Below are 19,406 nucleotides of genomic sequence, written 5' to 3'. Positions count from 1 at the left end.
TTATAATGTTATGTAATTATTAAATGCATACACTGCTTTTTCTCTGGAGTTTAAGGTAGTGCCCAGGATTTGTCTATTTGTTTTTTATCCAGTGGTGGGATTCAAATATGTGAACATCCAGTTCTCTGTGTGGATGCGGCTTCTGGAAGTCCATTCTGGGCCTGGGTAACAAAAAATTAGCTACCAGTTCTGCCGAACTGGTGCAAACCGGCTGAATCCCATCACTGGTTTTGTCCCATGGTTTAGCCTTTAAAATAACCCCATGAGACAGGTTGGGATGTGAAGCAGGGACAAAGCCTCATGGCTGAGAGATAACTTGATCTTTTTGGGCCTACTGCAACACTTCACCAGTACAATAAACTGACTCTTTAACTTGTTCTCTGGTCAATGAATCCTTAACCCTTTATTCATGAACTTCCAGACCTATTAGTAAAAGTTCATTACTGTATACATTGATGGTAGCAGAGAGGGGAAAAAAATTGTAGTCTTTATTCCCCCCCAAAAAAATGTATGCTTATGTCTTTCCTGGCTGATAATAATAATAAAACTCGGCTTCAAGTCATGCTTGCTGATATACGGTAGAAGCTGCTGTTGTAAGAAGTGTGAGGTTTTTACACTTTTTAAACTGTTGTATTTGGGTATTTTTCAAGCTTTACTTCTAAACCACCGTGTGAATACAAGATGTAATGTTGGAAAAGGAGGGCTCTTTTGTCAACTGGCTTAAAATTGCAGCCTGAGATTCTGATGGTGATCTTGTCCTCGGGATCCTTCAAATTGCTCCTCAGTCTGGCATAAAAGAGCACCCATATGTCGTACTCATTATCAATTATGATTAAGCCCCTTAAGATAAAAAGCCTTTGATCATGAAAGAATGTGAAGATTTACAAAGAAGTAAGTAATCCAGCCTTCTTCCTCTTTCCTTTTTCTTTTTTGAACAATGTTAAATGTCATTTCTTTTAAAAGCAACTTTCCCCTCCTCCCCCCCCCTCTCTCTCACACACACACAGACTTAAACCTCAGTGGCCTTGCCAGGTTCAATTCACACATCCTCTCAGGGAAAACGCAACTGAGCATTTTGACATTTTTTGATACCTGAAAAATAACATAACAGGCTGTCATCCTTTGAAATGGTAAATGGTAATCATTTAAACCAGATGAGTGACAGACAACAGAATTATTGCACCTACAGCACAGAATATACAGTACTCTGCACCTATTTCAGGGGAACGAGAGTGGGTGGCCGGAAGACCGAAACGTTTCCCCCCATTTAACCTGTAATTTGACAACATCTGCAAAGAATTAGCCTTAGCACTGGCATGCCAATTGTTGTCTCTAAAATCAATCACTGGGGAGAGAAGGTTACTTTAAATAGAAGTTAACTTCCTAACCAGTTTCAGAAAGAAGGAAAAAGAGAAAGGAGAGAGAGAGAAAGAAAGAGAGAATTAAATATTTAAACTGGAAAGAAAATTAATTCCTTGTAATTCAAGGTTGACTCCAAACAACCTTTGAGACCAGTAATATTTTTATGTGTTCATAAAATGTTGGGATCAGATGCTTTTCACCACTGAAAAGTGTAGTGCTTCGGTGGGCAATGGGTGTATGAATGGGTACATATTTATCTACTATTCCTCTATTTTACTCTTTTTCTTTTTTTTCTGTTATCTTCTTCCTTTCTCTATTTCTTTTTTTATTATTATTTTCCTCTCTTCCAGCTTAGAAATTGAAGCAATGATTTAGCCGATGTTAAGGAAACCACATTAGTTGATCCAACAGAGAAATTCACAGTTAGTCCTCCTAGTAGTAAGTTTTCAGTCCCCCAATAATCCTACTTACCATTAAGAAATTCCACTTCATGGAGAATTGTAATAACTATTTTGTTGTTTCATGATGTTTACAGATTGAATGATTTTCTTTAATCTGCTCTAAATCTTCTGAAGTACAGAGATAACAACTGGCTGGTAATTATATCTCTGGATCTTTTCCTTCTCCTTTCTTTAACAAAGGGAGAAAATCCTTTCATCATTTTGATACACTTCTATTTTTTTTATTACATTTATATCCCGCCCTTCTCCGAAGACTCAGGGTGGCTTACAAGCTTAGCAGTAGCCTTCATTCTATGTTATATGCCTGCTTGTTAGGGCTTTCACACACACCCCAAGCGGCATTATTACAAAGTCAGCTTAATTGCCCCCAACAATCTGGGTCCTCATTTTACCTACCTCGGAAGGATGGAAGGCTGAGTCAACCTTGAGCCTGGTGGGATGCGAACCTGCACTAATTGCAGGCAGCTGGTGTTACTTAAGGAGGCATTATACTCCTTATTATACTCCTCCCCCCTCCTTTACCTGTTCTTATACTATGCCTGAAAACTCCTGGGGTGTTGTAGGGATCTGTTCTCCCGCAGTGTTTCTCAGGTTCAGCAATGTTAAGATATATAGACATCTGTCAGTTGAAGTCCATACATTTTAAAGTTACTGAACTTGAGAAATACTGTTCTGTCCCTTTGCCTGGTTTGGAGTAGAAGCTCAGAAATTTCACATTTCAATTCTTTACAAATCTTTCTGTGGCTAATATCTGGACCTGAGGATTTGTTTATTTTTGAATGTGTCACTGAAGCTTACAGCTTTATTCTTACCAGTTCTATTTGTGTCTGTTTGAAAATGTTAGCTTAGGCACATCTATGCACTCAGCAATGAAGATAGAAGCAAATAATTCATCAAGTTTCTGTTTTTTTTTTCCTGAAGACTTACAGTGCCATGATTATCTAAAGGCCTTTATCTTGTTTAAAAATATTTAAATCATTCATGTTTGTATTGATCAACTGGTTGCCAATGCTCTTCTTTTACTTCTTGAATTTAATTTTGCCAAACTTTATGTTCTTGTTTGTTTTCCTCACATGATAAGGCTTCCATTTCTTTTCAAGGATGTCTTCTGGACTCTGATAGCTTCTCTGTTACTGGTCATTACAGGTCGTCCTTGACTTACAACAGTTCATTTAGTGACCATTCAAAGTTACAAGGGCACTGAAAAAACTGAATTATGACAGTATTTCACACTTATGACCGTTGCAGCATCCCCATAGTCATGTGATCAAAATTCAGACACTTGGCAACTGGCTCATATTGATGAAAGTGGCAGTGTTCCAAAATCATGTGATCACCTTCTGATAAACAAAGTCAATGGGGAAGCCAGATTCACTTAACAACCATGTTACTAACTTAACAGCTGTAGTGATTCACTTAACAACTGTGACAAGAAATGGTTAAACTTGCTACCTCTTTCTGAGCTGCTTTTCTCTGCAGCAATAGCAATAGTACAACCATTTCATAGTGCTTTACTAAGCGGTTTTATAGAGCCAGCCTATTGTCCCCAACAATCTGGCTCCTCATTTTACTGACCTCAGGTGAGTCAACTTTGAGCTGGTCAGGACTGAACTGCTGGCAGTCGGCAGAATTAGCCTGTAATACTGCATTCTAACCACTGCACCAATCCACACATTTGCAGCATAATGCTTTCTTAAAAAGTGCTGACTGCAACTTAACAAGGTTAGCATTGTGACCTTAATTGGTTGATTAGAACCTTCTAGCCAGCTCTCATTGCCTGAAACTGCCGACCATAACCAGTTTCATACTGAAGGCTCTTGTTTTCGGGTGCATAAAGTTTGGTTGTAAATGCACACGTTGGTCAGAAAATGATTTTTTTTATTACTGCTTATTACCATCAGATTTTTTAAATGATCTCTAACTGAAGTAGTCATTAAGCAAGAAGTGGCTGTATTGTTTCCTGCATTTATAGCCTTTTATAAACAGGATAATTCCAACACTCCTGTTTATATTTGCATATAATCATTTATTTGCAAATAAGTAGTCATACATCTTTTCCCGTGTTGCTTTTCTTTGACATATACTTTTTCCCTAGCTTGTGAATTTCTTTACTGTAGTTTTCTGCACTGACTATGCTACATTATTGCCCTGGAATAATCAAGACAATTTTACCCTTTCTTTCTACTTCTGTTTATTTGAAACAAATTGTATCCTTTGATTGCTATACCCAATTATTTGGATCATCCAACCAAGTCATGATATGTCTATCAAATTATAGTCTATTGAATGAAGTGTTAACATTCATTTTGCTTATTTTCCTTCAACAATGAAGGCCACAAACTTTATATCCCAATGTTTTCCCCAATTTTTTATTAAGTGATTTAGCAGTTTTTTATTAAGTGATTTAGATATCATACACATATAAAAAGGGTGTGAGAGTTCAATCACCTGGTGACATCCAATAGCTTAATTTTTCTAACTCCCTCTGGATGCCCCCAATATCCTTATTAAATGGGTATAATGCATACAAAGAAACTTAATACTTATTTGTGACATTATTGATAACAAAATGTTTTTTTAAAACCTACTAGTGAAATATTTGAACACATCAAAAGTATCAGTATATTTTTATAAAATTTATACTTTATTCTAGATACATAACCACTTACATGAATCTAGAAATAATCAGAAGAAAGTCTTCTTTAATTTATGCTCCACTCCTCAATTTGCTACTTTTTTGTTATACTTCAATGATCTGGATATAGTAACTGCTGCCCATGCATACTCATTAGCATTATCTCAAAATGAGCATGAATGTTGGTATCCCCTCTAACTGACTATTGGTCCTTACATCTGTGTCTCTTATAATACCTGAAATCCCTGAGTTACGAACGTTCCCTTAGAGAACATTCAAAGTTACACAATAAGCACCCCCTAGAGTTTATGAAAAAGTCCCAAAATTATGAATATTTCCTCACCAAGGCAGTTTTTCACCCTTATGAATGACCACAGAGGCACTACAACATTTATCCTGGCTATTCCCTCCCCCTGCACCCCGGGTCTCCCTAGGCCAGGGGTAAGCAACCTTGGCTCTTTTATGACTTTTATGGACTGCAACTCCCAGAATTCCTGAGCCAGCCATGCTGAGGGAAAAGTGAGAGGTTTCCAAGCTGAGCCATGCTGGCTCAGGAATTCTGGGAGTTGAAGTCCATGAGTCATAAAAGAGACAAGGTTGTCTACCCCTGCCCTAGGCATTAGGTCTGTAGATACTCACCTTGCCAAGATCTAGAGAGTCTTCACTTTCTTGGCTGTTTCGCTGCTTCAGGCCTTCAGTGCATTCACAGTGAATGGAGCCTGCAGTGCCACAAGATCACAAGAGATCAGTTGCACGAGATCTCACACTACTGATCTCGCGTGATCTCACAGTACTTTGGTCTCTGTTCTCTGCAAACAGAGGTCTGGATGAGATCTGCAACAAAAGGCTTTGCAAATGGAGATAAGGACTGAAACATTGAAGCCTTCATGGCACTGAATAATAGCTCTCAGGATCAGAGCTTTGCTGAGGTCCACCATGGTTGAATTGGGTTGCCCTGAATCATCTGTTTTAACTGCCCTATTTTATATTGGGATTTGTTCAAATCCAATGCATAACTCAAGACCACGTTGTGAGTTTTCTATGAAGCTCTTATGTCCATCCATCCATCTATCCATCCATCCATCCGTCCGTCCATCCATCCATCCATCCCTCTTCCATCACTGTAACAAACCCATATATTTTATCTTAAATAAACATTTGTGGCAATTCAGTATTAGTACTGTGTTTTTTTTTAATCCCATTTATATCCCGCCCTTCTCCAAAGACTCAGGGCCGCTTACAATCTAAGCACAAATCAAATGTGCTTAGCAATAGCCTTCATTCTATGTATATGCCTGCTTATTAGCGGCATTATTACAAAGTCAGCTTATTGCCCCCAACAATCTGGGTCCTCATTTTACCTACCTCGGAAGGATGGAAGGCTGAGTCAACCTTGAGCCTGGTGGGATACGAACCTGCAATAATTGCAGGCAGCTGGTGTTACTTAAGGAGGCATTAGCCCACTGCTCCACCAAGTTCAATAACTTGGTAGCTTTTAGATGATCATATTGCATAGATGACCTATAAAATAATTTTAATTAATTCAGATAATTAATCTAAATAAAATCTAAAATAATTATTTTAGAAAGGAAAAAAAAACACTATAAAACCTTTGTCTGAATGCCTACTAACATCTGAATTAAGGTTCGGTTAGAATATAGATGTGAATTTTCAACTTTATAAAAACCTTACCTTCTACTGAAGCTACTTTCTAACAACCATGTTTTTCTCTTATGTTGAGCCAAGTTTGTGTGTATTTCCCAATCTCCTATGACTAACTAAATATCAAAGAAAAGATCATTTTGAGATTTCTGTAATTATGTAATTTTATAGACTCTGAAATTATTTTGAGAGTTGGCCCATTAGATTTTTAGAACCTTACAAGTTAATTGGAAATAGGCCTGCTACAAAACTGTACAATCCATTCGTTCATTAGTAGATAACATTTCTGTAAAAGACATTCAGTGATACTCCAGCCTTTGAAAAAAGAGGACTGTGAAAGGAATCCTCATCCCTGGCCATCTCCAAATTTTCAGAACATTAAAACTTGTGTTCATAAGCTAGAATGGAAATTGGAAAGGACCCATTCGCTCTCAAGAAGGGATTCCTTTCATGCGGCTCTCCCCAATTTTTTCAGTTGCTGAAACAAGTTGAGCAACTATTATTGAAATTTAATTTCTGCCCAAGCCAAGTCCTCTAGACAATTTTATGCTACATTCCAAGCTCTAATAGTTTAATTGTTGCCAACAATTGCTATCAAAAGTTCTTTGCTTATATCTGAGGGCTTTGAAATACATACTGCTCAAAAAATAAAGGGAACACTTAAACAACACAATGTACTGTATTTAATAGTGGGATGTCTTATCTTGTGTTCCCTTTATTTTTTTGAGCAGTGTATTTTTGTCTACAATTGAAATGCTCCAGGCTTCTGTCCCTGTGAAGGTCTCAGGCATTGCTTCCATTGCACCAAATTCGTTGTCATCCAGGGTTTTTTTCCCCCCTCCAACAGTAATAGCCAGTTTCTGAAATAGTGTCAAAACTTCCTGTATCACTTGTCTCTCAGATCCATTTGATGATGATGATGATGGAATGTACCTTGGAGGTCATCTAGTCCAACCCCCTGCTCAGGCAGGAAACCCTATACCATTTCAGGCAAATGGCTGTCCAGTCTCTTCTTAAAAACCTCCAGTGTTGGAGCATTCACCACTTCTGGAGGCAGGTTGTTCCACTGGTTAATTGTTCTAACTGTCAGGAAGTTTCTCCTTAGTTCTAGGTTGCTTCTCTCCTTGGTTAGTTTCCATCCGTTGCTTCTTGTCCTGCCTTCAGGTGCTTTGGAGAATAGCTTGACTCCCTCTTCCTTGTGGCAACCCCTGAGTTATTGGAACACTGCTATCATGTCCCCCCTCCTCCTTTACTTCTTCCTTTACTCATCCTCATCCAGAAAAAATCCTGATTGACATTAAACATAGTTTGTTTAGATTGTTTCCTTCTTTCTGCCAGTCACAACTACTTTGGTTTTCTGTTCTGTTGAGATAGATATATTAAAAAGCTGCCTATCAATTTCATTTTTAAAAACTCCCCAAATTCTCCACTAAAAGTTTGAATTTGTTCTGATTTTTAATGTCTGACTATCACATTACCAGAGAGCTTAGAGAAGGTCCAGAAGAGGGTAACAATAATGATACAAAGACTTGAGGAGAGGCCTTTTGAGCCTAGTATAGAAAACAAGGAAAAAATATGTAGGAGCTGTTGTCTAGGAAAAAGGGGCTAAAACACTTTTTTAAAAAGTGTTTTAAAAAACTCCATAACAGTCAGATAACATCTGGAATACGTTCAGACTCTCCTTACAGCATAGAAGGAGAAGAAGTTAAAGCATAGTCAAACTCACAAAGTTCGGAATCAAAGTAGTTTTGGAAAACTACAAGAAAGGTATTCAGGAACTATTGTCCATGACCCAAGAAACTAGCATTTAAAAATAATGTGTATACAGTATGTTGTAGCTAAATAAATTTTATTTAAATTGAGAGAACTCATCCTGGCAGTAAGATGTATAGAACAGTGGAATAGTCTACCTATTGGGGTTATGGGTATCCATTTATGTAGTTTCTTAAGAATAGGTTGCACTCCCCCCATTTTAATTAGTTTTCCTGCATGATCTAAAGAGTTGGATTAGAATTAGGGTTTTTCAACCTTGGTAGCTTGAAGATGGGTGGACTTCAACTTTGTCATTGCTGGCTGGGACATTCTTGGTGTTGAAGTCCACCCATCTTCAATATGCCAAGGTTGAGAAACACTGGATTAGATTATTCTTGGATATCCTTCCTTCTCTCTGTCGAGAAGCCCATGTAAGACCCTGCTGTTTTAAGTATTGGCTGTAACAAATATTAAGGATAGGTCCCTTTCCCAGTTCATCTTGGTATCTAGATACCCTGGAAGAAATATATAGCCTTGAATATGGTTTGCTTTCGGCTCTCCAGTTATTCCCTACTCATCCTCATCCAGAAAAAATCCTGGTTGACATTAAACATAGTTTGTTTTAGATTTATCAGATAACAGATACAACAATTTTGTATCCCTGCTCCCTGTAGAACATGTTCACATCAGCAAGATTGGAAGCTCATGGATAGGAAATTTCAAAACATCCCTTACCAGGAACACCTCTACATGATGATGATGATGATGATGATGATGATGATGATTGTTGTTGTTATTATTATTAGTAGTAGTAGTAGTAAATATGAGCCAGCAATGTACTGCAGCTGCCAAAAAAGCCAACACAGTGCTAGGCTGCATTAACAGAGGGATAGAATCAAGATCACATGAAGTATTAATACCACTTTACAATGCCTTGGTAAGGCCACACTTGGAATACTTCATCCAGTTTTGGTAATCACGATTAAGAAAGATGTTGAAACTCTAGAAAGAGTGCAGAGAAGAGCAACAAAGATGATCAGGGGACTGGAGGATAAAACATATAAGGAACAGTTACTGGAAATGGATATGTCTGATTTAATGAAGAGTAGGACGAGGGGTGACAGGATAGCAGTGTTCCAATATCTCAGGGGCTGCCACTTAGAAGAGGGACTCAAGCTATTCTCCAAAGCACCAGGACAAGAAGCAATGGATGGAAACTAATCAAGGAGAGAAGCAACCTAGAACTAAGGAGAAATTTCCTAATGGTTAGAACAATTAATCAGTAGAACAACTTGCCTCCAGAAGTTGTGAATGCTCCAACACTGGAAGTTTTTAAGAAGAGATTAGACAACTAGGTTTCCTGCCTGAGCAGGGGGTTGGACTAGAAGACCTCCAACATTGTTATTGTTGTTGTTATAAATAAAGACTGAGACAGCTGAATATATGCTATTGAGTTGCCCTTTATACTTCACCTGTAGAACTATTTTCCCTTTATTAGCAAATATTTGGCTCCAAACAGAGGCTTCAACATTTTTAATTATAGAATCAGTCTAGCAAATTCTCTTACAATGTTATGCCATGACAATTGTTAGTGAAAAACACCAAGTTTCTAGTGAGCTATGCAGAGACAAGAATAGATTTTGATATGTATGCTGCTTTATCAAGTTTGATTGCCTTTTATGATATCCTTGCTAAATTGTTTTCAATATACTGTTCTGTTTTGTTGTTAAGTTTTGGTCTACGACTATATAACAAATGTGTAAAATCAACCTCAGTGATGTTGATTTATTCTTCTGTTGCCCCAAGATTTTCTATTCTTTAAGGCACTGTGCCATTTAATTGGTCCCTTACATCTCAAGTATTAGGAAACATAGGGAATTGAGGAGGAAGTGATCATCTATTTCAACTGAATTTGGAGAATCAAGAGGTTGATACATATTGTCAACAAATCTTCCACTTCTCCTCCGAAGTATGCTCTTTGGTGCATGAAATTCCCTTATTGTCAAATACTGCACTTACACCCTTCTCCCTCTTTGTGTGTGCAAAGTACAACCTAGATCATCTATCAAGTTTCCATTACACAGAAAAACAAAACAGTTAACTTATTTTTTCCCCACCTCATCTAACTCTCCCCCACAGATAGAATATTGCTTTATACTGCATCGTGAACAATGCTTTCAAATTACGTTGCATTACAGCTCAGTGATTGGATTTCATGTTAACAAATGTTTTAGTTTTCATGGCAGGTAACTTTCATGAAGTTCTTCCCCAATCCCTTATGATTCCTCCCCAATTCCCTATGATTCATGAAGTTACCTGCCCTTTTGTGTGTGTGTGTGTGTGTGTGTGTGTAGGGGTTGTTTTCAGTTTCAGGTGCATCACCAACCTTGCCACATCCACCTGGGGGCCAAGAGCCACATTTTGACATAACCAAGATGGTTATGTCATCTTAGGTATGTCTTGGAATGATTTCAGTGTCACTAGAGACTCAACCTTCATTCCAGGTATCTGTGTGTGCTCTGCCATGAACCCTTTCAGTTCAGGGTTGTCTTGCAAGGATAGAGCATGAACATATTGCTGCATAAACAAAGGGTTAGGTTTCGCTCCTGGGTCTCCCTTTTAAAGTGAGGGCAGAAGGAGAGCCTGCTATTCTCAGATAGAGAGCCCACCTAGGTAATGCACTTTCAAGTGTGCTTCATTTATTTACTTTAGATCATTTTTTTTTGGCTCGGCCTCATCAAAAATTACTGTCTCTTGTTTCATTCTGCCTTTTCTGAAATTGTCCAGATTGTGCACTCCATGTCTACAGGCCCAGTAAAGAGCCAGACCAAGAGAGAAAGCTTTTGAAGAGTTCCCACAGCTGTGAAAACATCAGCCTCGGGCTGTGTGTTGAGTTACTTCAAACAGCTGCTTCAGGTGACTAAACACCTTGAATCTCATTCATCAACTCTTGTTTATACAGCCTGACAGACTAGACTTGGAGAATTAAGTCTGGATAAAAAAAGAAGAAGAAGAAGCAGCTACACTAGAGACTAAGTATGGGAAAGGAAGCAAATGCACCGTACTACATCCGAGAGGTTAGAAAGAAAACGAACGATCCTTGACAGAAAAGCTAGTTGCTATGAGTAGAAAAAAGCAAGATCTGCTTTTACACTGAATTGTGTAAAAACCCAATTGTCAATTTCTGATCACTTGCTTCACATGCCAAATGTGATGCTGGGTGATCTGCTTTGATTTTGTGGCTGTCTTTGAGCCCATCTCCCAGCCAGCCTGCTGGCAGCCTGTGGTTCATTGTGCACTTGCAAAGTTCTTTGGATCTAGAAGACTGCAATTTAGAATGGCCGTCTCAATTCATATGTTTCATTGATTCTGTAACCAGAGACCATGGTTTGGCATAAATTATCACACGATGCCTTGTTGTAATTAATTGGCTTAAGGGCTTTTAATTCTCTGTTCAACTGTGTGATACAAGGCTGGTGATTTCCTCCATTGACCACAGTGAGACTCAAAGTATTTGAAATGGTATTCACATTATGACGGATGAAAAAGCTTCATGTTCATTGCATGAACATTGTAAATATTGAATTCCTTTAGAGCACGGGTGTCAAACTTGCGATGTCACATGACATGTCGTGACGTATCGTGACTTTTTTCCCATTGCCGGCAATGGGTTGGGCGTGGTTTTGGCATGATGCATCTGGCCCATGGGCCGGCAGTTTGACACCCCTGCTTTAGAGTGAGTACACACACACACACACACACACACACACACACACACACACACACACACACATTTTAGAGTTATTGGCTAATTCTAAATATTCTATCACTCCCCTCTTCCATGGCATATCAGTATACTGGAGATAACACCATTTCAACTCTTATGCCTACAAGAAGGTAACACAATTAGATATTTACAGTCATGTAACTGCTTTGCAACTGATCAAAAGAATTAAAGGAAATGATACAAATCAGCCTCAAGTGAAGTACAACTGGTTAAGTAAGCTTTAAATATTAAAGAGGAGTGTTAATATTTCTGTTTCATCTCAAAATCTGTCGCTTTCTAAAATTGTTGCTAATAACATTTTCCATGGTTTCAAAAACAGAAAACTACCAGGTCATGACCCATGTAGTAATTTGTCTTCATACTGTGTCTTTTCTTCTTTTTTTTTAACTAGTTAGGATTCCCCAGAAAATTGCAAACTCTTTTGCTCTAAAAGCTAGTTAGAGTGATGGTGGTTTAGCAGCCCAGTGCTTGAGATTTTAATTATTTGCATTATCAGTATATGTGTGAATTCTTCAGTCAGCTGGCAAAGAATAGCAGATTCCTGATAGCTTTGGAAAAAAGTGACATTATGCAGATTTTGATCTCCAGATATAAATGCACGCATATGCCTGCATGCTATGTAGATATCTAGAACATGTAAATGTGAAATTGTATATATCCAAAGCCACTGGGTATCATTTGCCATCATTATTAAATCTAAGATGCATTGCAATGATAGTGGATCAGTGACACAAACCTCAGGGTACATCATGACAATCATTCGAGGAATAAGCTGGATGTAAGTCTCTTGATCAGGTAGTAAATCACCGCAAAATGAATGTGTCCTCTCTTATATTGCTGAGCGGGTTGAACAAAACTGTAATCATAATCTGGTTACTGCTTGAGGAGGAACTGGGGAATGCGATCAGCGTATTATTTAAAAACAGGGCCTTGTGAATGTGCTGTTCCAAACCCTTGAGACAAACCTGGCTCAAGATGTTTTGCTGTCTAAGATAGAGAGGTAAACAGTGCCCCACATCCTCAAGTTAATCTTTATTCTACCTGACATAGGGGTGAGGGGAACCGGGGAAACTGGTAAGAACATGATAACAATACTGCCTTCAACAATTAACATGTAGGACTTTTGTGAGACTCAGATCAACTAGGAAAAGGTAGAGTATGTGAAGTCATGATGCCCATACAATGGGTGCAGGCAGTGGTCGGATTCAAATAGGTGAACAACCAGTTCTCTGTGTGGATGCCACTTCCGGAAGGCCATTCTAGGCCTGGGCAACAAAAAGTTAGCTACCGGTTCTGCCAAAGTGGTGCAAACTGGCTGAATCCCCACCACTGGGTGCAAGGCTGGATCTGCTACTCCTCTTTCTTGCATTCCATATAAACTGGACCAACTCAGGTTTTGCATACTACACCTATGGAGTGTAATGGTTTTAAAGGAGAGGTCATGTTCATGTTCACTCAGAGAGAATTTTAGGTACAGTAAGATAAATGGGCTAGTCATAGCCCTTGAGATTTTGATAAACATCACACATCTGCGGAGAATCAAAGACCCTCCAGGTCTTTTGCAAAAGGAAGGAATCTAAAGTGGGATATTATTTTTAGGTGTTTGTCTGATAAAAAGCAGAGATTGATATAAGCAGAACTTTTCTCTGAAGCTGAAGGTGCTCCTTTTCCCTTTTCAGTTCTACAGGTAGTCCTCGACTAACAACCATTGGTTTAGTGAACTGAAAAAACTGAAATGACTTACACACTTAGTACAGTTGCAACATCCTCCTGGTCACATGATCAAAATTCAGATACTTGGCAACTGGCTCATATTTAGGACAGTTCTAGTGTCCTGGGGTCATGTGATCACCTTCGGTGACCTTCTGACCAACAAAGTCCTTGGGAAAGCCAGATTCACTTAACAGCCATGTTACTAACTTAACATCTGTAGTGGTTCACTTAACAACTGTGGAAAGAAAAGTCGTAAAATGGAGCAAGGCTTACTTAATAACTATCTTGCTTAATAACAGAAATTTTGGGCTCAGTTGTGGTCATAAGGACTACCTGTACCAAGGAATACAGAAATTAATGTGGCGATCAAATTTAAGGGCTAAGAGACTGAGAGAAGGACTGGAACTAGGATTTGGGGGATACCCACAAAGCGATCAAAATACATCAGTGCTATCACCTTAGCATATGACTTTAAGCAAGCAGCTAGCTCTGTCTTCCCCTGCCCTTTAAGAACTCACTTGTTTTTTGGACTTGTTATTGTTGGGAAATTTTTGTAGGCAATTTCCACTTTAAGTTGCCCACAGCCCAGTGGTGGGATTCAGCCAGTTCGCACCAGTTCAGCAGAACCGGTAGCTAATGTTTTGTCGCCCAGGCTCAGAATGGACTTCTGGAAGTGGCATCCACACAGAGAACTGGTTGTTCACATATTTGAATCTCACCAATGCCACAGCCCGTTGTCTGGCAGTCCCTGCATTCAGAACTGAGCAAGTATACCTGTCACTCACTTCAGCCGGCAAAAAAAAAAGCAGCTTGATGTTTATGTATTAAGCATCAGCAAACATCAAAACAGTTAACTGACAAAATGAAATAAAAGACATGCAAAACTGTGAGAAGGAGAAATACAAACAATGGGCAAAATTTAACGTCTTTATATCTCTGGATACGTATATGTCAGCAAACTTAGAACTTTCCTCCGCCACTGGAAACAGGACTGTAGTAATTAGTACAGACTGTCCTAAAACAAGTGACCTTTGGTTATTCCAACCTTAATCCTTTTATGCCAATAATGAAGACAGAAGAAAAGTAGGGTACCCAATGATCCCTCCTCCTTGGGACAATGAATCCCACGGCTATAAGGGCAATGAAGTATGTATAAAGTAATCATTATAGTAATAACCATAAGTTCAAAACAGACTGCCCAACATGCAAAATATTCCTGATCAGCTATGCCCCTCCTTCGATGTTTAATAATATTATAGCTCCTGCAACATCTATGCATACACAGGGGAAGCAAGATTCAAGGTGCTGATGACCTTTAAAGCCCTGAATGGCATGGGTCCGGGTTATTTACGGGAGCACCTCTTGCCGGCGTTAACTTCCCATCACCCTGTGCGCTCCCACAGAGAGGGCCTCCTCAGGGTACCGTCGGTCAGGGAATGTCAACTGGCGGCTCCCAGGGGGAGAGCATTCTCTGTGGGCGCGCCTGCCCTCTGGAATCAGCTCCCTGTTGAGCTCCGGATGGCTCCCGACCTTTGCTCGTTTCGCCGCGACCTGAAAACTTGGCTATTTGAACTTGCCAGCCTGGACTGAGGGATTGGGATTTTACATCTTAAATTAAAAAAAAAAAAATAAATTTTAGAATGTGTTTATTGTTTAGGGCTATTTGATTTAATCTCATTTTAATTTTTATACACTATGTGTTGTTTATAGTGTTTTAATTGCCCTGTACACCGCCCCGAATCCCTTCGGAGAGGGGCGGTATATAAATCTAAATAAATAAACAAATAAATAAATAAATAAATAAATAAATAAATAACATTAAAAATAAAATAATAATGTTTAGTTGTGTAGCTACATTTGGAAGAGGAATGGAAAATGAGTAAAAAGGAATAAAACTAAAAAGAAAAGAAATATTACTATAAGATTCTAGGCAGTCTTGAACGTTCTATCAAGAATAAGAATAGGATTAGGAATCCTAGCAGTAGCAAGTGTACTATTAGTGGTAGTAGTGGCAGTAGTACAGATCGTCCTTTCCATTGTAAGTTGCTGTAGTCATAAGCTGAGTCGGATTCAATATTTCATGGTGGTTGTTAAGCAAATTGTATAGTTGTTAAGCAAATCCAGCTTCCTCAATGGGTGTGTTTGCCTGTTTGTTTGTTTGTTTTTTGCCAGAAATTGGAAAAAAGGTTTACAAATCACAATTATCCGAAGATTCTTTTTTCAGAACACAACTGGACCTTCCAGTTTTTTTGTTTCTCCTTTGAAGATGTTTCGCTTTTAATCCAAGAAGCTTCTTCAGCTCTTGGATGCTTTTGGAAGCTTCTTGGATGAGAAGTGAAACATCTTCAAAGTGAAAACAAGAAAGTGGAGTTTCCTCATGAAAAAAAAATCTTGGGACAGCTATGACCTGAAGGACCGAGAATCTCCATAGAGATTATGTGACTGCAGAACACTGCAGCTGCTCATAAGTGCAAGCTGGTTGCCAAAAGCACAAACTGCAATCTTGTGACTGCAGGTCATAAGAGTAACTACAAGCTATAAATCACTTTTCTGAGATGGTCATAACACCAAACAATTGTTACACAAGTGGCCATAAGTTGGGGACTACCTGTAATATAACGTAGGTTTTCCAATTCAGCAGAATGCAAAAAAAAGAAAGAGAAAGAAAGAAAGAAAGAAAGAAAGAAAGAAAGAAAGAAAGAAAGAAAGAAAGAAAGAAAGAAAGAAAGAAAGAAAGAAAGAAAGAAAGAAAGCAAATATTTTTTCTCTCAACAAAGGGATCTTTTCCACAATCTCATAATAGAAATGCTGGATCTGTTTTGTTCAATTAAAAAAAAAATGCATTATTCAGATCTTACCTGAGTACAAGGAAGCCTGCACCAAATCGGTACCCCGTGAGCATTCCCTCACCTCAAAACATTTCTCATTTATTTTATGCTTTAAAAGTTTATTTTGGCTAGGATTGAAATTTAATTTGATCTTCAAAGGAACACAACAATGGAAACATAAAGAGGAAGCTTTTGTTCTCTCCCTAGGAGTTCTGAAAGGTAATAATTATGGAATGATAAGATTCTAAATGAAAATGTCATTTGCAAAGGTTGAGGTTGAAAGCAGCACAAGCCCATGTAATGCAAGGAAATGTCAGATTTGATTCATGAACATAAATGCAACCAAAAGTATTTAATTTGAAATCATATGATGATTTATTGTCTAAATATTAAACTATTCCAAGTGGGAGAAAAATCTCCTATGTATGTCTCATATCAAACCCAATGCAGCACTGGAAAAACAGGGAGCGGTGATGTTAATAATAAATATTTGTCCTAGACACCACTATGCCTCAAATGTTCACAGCCATTTTAACACAACCAAAAACAAGAGCTTGGCAATTCATCAAAGCAGCTCCACTCACACAAAGCCATGATAGGACCAGCTCACCAGAAAAAGAAGAAGATATTTGGAAATTGTAGCAACTCCGTGAAATTTGCAACTCCCCCCGAAACTCTCATCAAGGTTCATGAGGTAGGTCTTCAACCCCAAAGTTAGCTTGCAACCATGTGGACCAATGTTTGCAACCAAGATCAGTTCCCGTTCTTTCTAGTCTACAATATTCTTCCAAAACCTTCCTTGGCCATTTCTTTTCACTAACTAAGGTGTTACCATGAAGTCCATGGAAATGGATGTCCATGAACTACGCTGGCTACTCGTCTACTTTTGAGTGAAATTTAGGGTGTTGGTTATGACCTTTAAAGCCCTTAATGGCATAGGTCCAGGACAGTGGTGGGATTCAAATATGTGAACAACCGATTCTCTGTGTGGATGCTGCTTCCAGAAGTCCATTCTAGGCCTGGGCAACCAAAAATTAGCTACCGGTTCTGCCGAACTGGCTGAATCCCACCACTGGTCCAGGATACTCAATGAACCACATCATTCTAGTAAGATCAGTGGTGGGATTCAGCCAGTTCGCACCACTTCAGCAGAACTGGTAGCTATGTTTTTGTTGCCCGGGCCCAGAATGGACTTCCGGAAGTGGCATCCACACAGAGAACTGGTTGTTCCCATATTTGAATCCCACCACTGAGTAAGACTAGCTCATCCCACTCGTGTGGACACAGAGGGCCTACTTTGGATCCCATCGGTCAAAGAACTCTGACTGTTGGGATCCAGAAGAGCCATCTCTGCCACAGAACCCACCCTTAAGAACATCTTACCCTCTAAGGTAAGATACATCCCCTCCTTCCTATCCTTCCTCAAGAGCCTGTTGGTTGCCCTGGGGACAAATGGGGGAATTCCACCCAGATTGAGCGCAGACTCCACCAGACTCTCTGCTCTTCACCAATCCGTCTTTTTTGGTTATCATATTGATGTATTATTCCAATGGCGGTCATTTGATTTTTATTTTATTATTTTATTTTATTATTTTTCTTTCTTTGGTTTGCATTCCTTTCCTTTTCTTACTTTTTATTATTGTAAGCCATCTAGAGTAGCCCCAGGGCAAGATAGGCCGCAAATAAACTTAACAAATATGTAAATAAATTAGCCCATATCATTTGAGGCAACTGAAAGAATCATCTCTGTAGCCAGATATGTTTAATATTCTCATTAAGATTCTTACTACTAATATTAACTGGCCAATAATCTGAGTGGATTACTGTACTTAAAATTTGAGAATAGTTTTTACAGACATTAAAAATACCACGGTTTGTGTTTTGTACCTTTGTATGCAAAGCATATATTCAATCATGAAACTCCATCTTAGTGTGTGTGTGTGTGTGTGTAATTTTTATTTCCCTTAATTAACAAGCTATCTTACTTAAGCAAATTGATTACCTATAATAAACCTTATAATTGACTATTACCTTTGGAATCTTTTGAATTCCAATAAAAAATAAAAAATTAGAACATTTAGCCAAATGTTTCATAGAAATATTCTACTTGATTGCTAGCCAAGTATAAGCAATGGATATTCTATTGCTCCCCTTCATGGATTACTGCCTTGTCGTGGCGAAGGGGCTTGCGTAATTCAATGAAGCTATGAGCTATGCCGTGCAGGGCCACCCAAGACGGACAGGTCATAGCTGAGAGTTCTGACAAAACGTGATCCACTGGAGAAGGAAATGGCAACCCACTCCAGTATCTTTGCCATGAAAACCCTATGGACAGTACCAAAAGGCAAAACGATATGACGCTGGAAGATGAGCCCCTCAGGTCGGAAGGCGTCCAATATGCTACTGGGGAAGAGCAGAGGGCTAGTACTAGTAGCGCCAGAAAGAATGAAGCGACTGGGCCAAAGCCAAAAGGACGCTCAGCTGTGGATATGTCTGGTGGTGAAAGGAAAGTCCGATGCTGTAAAGATTTTTTCTCCATAGGAACCTGGAATGTAAGATCCATGAATCAAGGAAAGCTGGACGTGGTCAAACAAGAGATGACAAGACTGATCATCGACATCTTAGGTATCAGCGAACTAAAATGGACAGGAATGGGTGAATTTAATTCAGATGACCATCAGGTATACTACTGCGGGCAAGAATCCCTCAGAAGAAATGGAGTAGCCTTCATAGTCAATAAAAGAGTAGGAAAATCAATACTGGGATACAATCCTCAAAATGACAGAATGATCTCAGTTCGAATCCAAGGCAAACCATTCAATATCACAGTAGTCCAAGTCTATGCCCCAACCACCAGTGCTGAAGAGGATGAAATTGACCGGTTCTATGAAGCCCTACAGCACCTTATAGAAGTAACACCAAAAAATGATGTCCTTATCATCATGGGGGATTGGAATGCTAAAGTAGGAAGCCAAAAGATAACTGGAATAACAGGCAAGTTTGGCCTTGGAGTACAAAATGAAGCAGGGCACAGGCTGATAGAATTTTGTCAAGAGAATACGATGGTCATAGCAAACACTCTTTTCCAACAACCCAAGAGACGGCTCTACACATGGACATCACCAGACGGTCAACACAGAAATCAGATTGACTATATGCTCTGCAGCCAAAGATGGAGAAGCTCTATACAGTCGGTAAAAACAAGA

The sequence above is a fragment of the Vipera berus genome (genome assembly GCF_964194415.1).
Source record: "Vipera berus genome assembly, chromosome: 1".
NCBI classification, from domain to species: Eukaryota; Metazoa; Chordata; class Lepidosauria; order Squamata; family Viperidae; genus Vipera; species Vipera berus.
Note: the sequence above shows the minus strand (reverse complement) of the source record.